This window comes from Triturus cristatus, chromosome 8, assembly GCF_964204655.1.
Source record: "Triturus cristatus chromosome 8, aTriCri1.1, whole genome shotgun sequence".
Classification (NCBI taxonomy): Eukaryota; Metazoa; Chordata; class Amphibia; order Caudata; family Salamandridae; genus Triturus; species Triturus cristatus.
In genome coordinates, this window is record NC_140591.1 from 1,589,516,436 (window position 1) to 1,589,520,462 (window position 4,027).

At 41.2% G+C, this 4,027-nt stretch overlaps 1 pseudogene; it reads left to right on the forward strand.

The window, feature by feature from the left end:
- Window positions 1–1,558: 1,558 nt before the first annotated feature.
- On the forward strand, window positions 1,559–2,854 carry LOC146806264 (transmembrane protein 62 pseudogene; annotated as a pseudogene).
- The last annotated feature ends 1,173 nt before the right edge of the window (window positions 2,855–4,027 follow it).

Consider the following 4,027-nt stretch of genomic DNA (forward strand, 5'->3'; position numbering starts at 1 on the left):
CTGTCCTAATCGATGCAGATCCACCGCCGGAAGGCTGAGCTCACAGCACAAAATGCCCTTCTCCTGCTGCAGGTACTTCCATCAGTGCAGAGAATCGATTGCCAGCCTTGTCTGCATCAGGAGATAATCATCCTGGTGTGGAGCCCACTGTGCTGCTGAAACCCTAATCCTGTGCAGAACAACATCATCGTCTATCTGCCTACATTTTTGGGGTATTTATAGTATAAGGTTTGGGGCCTTTTCTTGTGACCTTGGGACAGTCTGTTTACAAGGCTATGTCCTATGATAGTAGTCTGATGCACCAATTATAATCCATAATCACGATTGGATATCCAAGTTACTTTCTTTGTGCACTTGATCCTATAAGGGCAGTCAGGGCGTACTCTACAGGTTGATAATGATTGGAACTTCATATGCACCATGGAATAGTAAACAACTCACAATAAAATCAATGCCTAACTAGTGCTAATGCTTCATAGAAGAATATCGCTTTCATTTACAGTTGAGTCAAAAGGGCAATTAAAAATATAACACACAAAGAAAGCTAGACGGTGCTAGAATGCCCTCGAAAGTGAGATAAATCCCTGCATTTTTACAAATTATGCATGTTTCAGGTCCACGGTTTACTATAACATTGGCATGTGGCCATTGTAATTTTATAGGGCGGTGGGTATTATCCTTGAGGAACATCAAGCTTAAAGGATCTTTTGCTAGAGTGTCCTAATCGCCCTTGAGGTTCCAATCAATTTTAAAACAGTTCAGAACGCAAAGAATCTAATGTAGCAACTGTTCCTTTCTATGACGGGAACTTTGTTCAAATGGCAGCTGTAACGACTGAAACACCAGCTGCAGAGTTTCCAGTCACTCAAAAATAGTAAAAACTTTAAACTCTAAGCTCCACCACTCAAACAAAAAGAGTGCCATTTGTAGTGTCTTGCAAGTTAACAATAACGGAACACTTTTGGCTCCTGATGAACTCGGTAGAGTTATGACATCATGGCTGGAATGTATTGCAGTGAAGGCTGCTTTAGAATGTTGAGTTTGCAGTTACACGCACACGAAGAAAGACATGCGATACCAAGCTCCGTATGTGGCATAGTCATTGGTGGGAACTCCGACTGGGAAGACACTACACCATCCAATATATTTTTGGTTGTTTCAGTCTTCTGAAATCACCTGTGGGGAGACACCAATGTGACTGGGGGTTTCCCCAAAGCTTCACAATTTCCACCTGGAACAGGATTTAAGAGGTCAAGAGCAACGTACATTTTTACAAATGATACCTCTGGAAGCTTCGGGTGAGAGACGTGGCCTAAACGTTTCTGGAATCAGAACATCACATATCCATAGACGCTGAGCTCACTCCAGGGTTGTCAAGGCACAGAACCTCCAGGACCATCTGGAGCAGAAGATACCTTAAACGTATTGGGTGTTTTTCTCATGACAACCTTGCTGTATTATCATCACAAACTCAAGTTTCACCCTTGGATTGTAGTAATCAATGTGTGAATATGCATTAGTTAGTACAGTTTCTCTGCTGGGGTGAGCTTGACTGACTCCCAAAGCAGAAGACTTAGTCCCAGGGGCTGACCACAACCATGTTCTTTGGTTCATGCAGGTGCCAGATGTCCATATCGGCCTGGCCTCAGTGCTGGTCACAGGAGACTTGACAGATGCAAAAACAAAAGACACACTGGGATCTGTCAGGACTCTGTCAGGCTTAGAGGAATATTTTAGAGTTATATCTTGCAGAGATCCTGGAGATCCCGGAGAGCATCAAGTGGATTGATGTCCACTGGAACCATGATGCCTTCAATATTCCAGACTTGCACAGTATTTACAATGACTACAGGAAGCATTCTGCCCTGTGAAGAGAAGGCTCATTCCACTATATTCACAGCCCCCTCTCTGGAAACTACTCTTATCTGTGAGGATGCTACGCGTAGCCCAGGTCCAAGGAGACCCCACTATTTCTTTAGCAAGTCAAATGAGAACACTCTCCTCGCTTGCCTTGCAAACACATTGCAGTAACCTTTCTATATGGGTTGTCCACTACCCAACTTCAACTATCATCTCCTCATCTCCTGGAATACGTTCATTGATAGGTCGGCTATGGCTTATCTATGTGGCCTTCTACTTACTCTAGGAGAGTTGATTTCAGTACGGCATAGTTGTCATTCTGTACGCCGAACCTTGAACTTGGAGACTCGATGATTAGCAGGTGCTATTATATCATTGCTGTTGACCATGATCTTTTTACTTTTGTAAATTTGCTATTTAATGAGTAGCTTGTAACTTTCATACCAAATCCCAAAGGTACACAGTACAATAACACAGCCTGTGAGCTACTTCTACGAATTGCTCAGTACGAGTGCTGGCCTTTCCCAAATCCCCCATCACATCTGTTCAGTTTAAAATGTATGGAGTTCCTTTGGGAGAAGCTGTTCCTTTGTCTGGTCCATTGCATGTTTTGAAATGGATCCCACAGCAATACACTGGAGGATTGCATAAGAATGAAGCAAAAGCTAACAACGCAGCTGGAAGAATTGACAGTGAAGGCCATCTATTCACTCTGGCGCAGGACATCACACTCCACTTTGGTCTACTTCCATCTTTAATTTGGCTTACTGTCCACAATGTCCTGGCACAGGTATTGTTTCTGATCATAGTCCAGAGTCATGTCATCAAGATCACAGCCTTCAGGTATTTGTGAAAGCGAGCACTGAAGAAGTCACCTAGATTGATATCTCTAACTTCCTTCTCCCTTCATGTGCTAAGTAAAACCATGATCTTTTTTCATCCTACTTTAGTGCTCAGCCTGTAGACCTCTCTGGGATTCATTTGTATATATTAGACATTTCTCTAGAGAACTTTATGTACATGACTCTATGTGTGGTAAATAACCATCTATGATAAGGAGCTTTTGGTCAGTTTGTGATTTATTTATGTCGATTAAGTTGTCCAAAAGACAGCGCTCGTGACTGAACACTGCACTTCAGAGGTCCTAGAATTTACAACTGAAACTGAACAGGTGGAAAATCAAAGAACACCTAAAGGCACGTGCCACAGCCGTAAACTAATCATTCTACATATGTGAGACCAAAAGGTAGACACCCCACAATTTACCTCATTTAGGGGCATATTATCAAGAAACGGAGTTAAAATTATCGCTAATTTTAACGCCGTTTCTTGATAATATGCCCCATGGTCCTCTGACTGCTTACTTGATCAGAGATAGTGTTAAAACTAAATTTCACAAGGCACCTCCCCAAAACATCAATCTTAATTAAAACATAATTCTTTAAGAAATGATTACATTGAAGGAGCTCAATCAATGACTGGGTTCTGGATCAATTAAAAGTTAAATTGTTTTATTACAAACATTCAAACTAAGTAGTATACAGTAAGTGCCCTGAAAGCTCTAGGATGCGGAGTTACAGAGGATGTAAACATCTGAAAGTAGTCTACATCCCAATGAGCAGCACAATCAGAGAGAAATTGGGCAGCATCTCTAGGAGAAGGGGAAAGTTCTAAAATATTGCTCCCCCACAGAATCAAGGATTCTTTAGACACAATTCTTGCATAGAAAATTAGAACTTTTGCAAAATCATTGCGGTGTAAGCAAATGCATCATTTCATCAGCAAATCATAGCACAAAAAAATTCAACTTCATTACCTTTACATATAAGCACTATCCCAATTTCTTTAATGATTATTTAACACCCTCTATGCTAAGGTCATCCAGATTGCACTCCAGCATACCACTTAAAATTCATGTCTATTGTGTCATTGCTCATGACCAACAACGGTTAAATGTAACTTCTTTGTAACAAAATATCAGATTTTTCTTGTCCCACCATCCTCTCACAAAAGCAGAATGGAATCCATGCTGACTACTAACTTTAGTTCCGAAGGTTTCAACTCAACTTTACCTGCTTTGTGTGGCTTTCTGGTGAGAACCCGATCAACCACTAAAAAAACATTTTTGTAAACATCATGGTAGACCTTAGTTCAAGGTTGTTTTGTT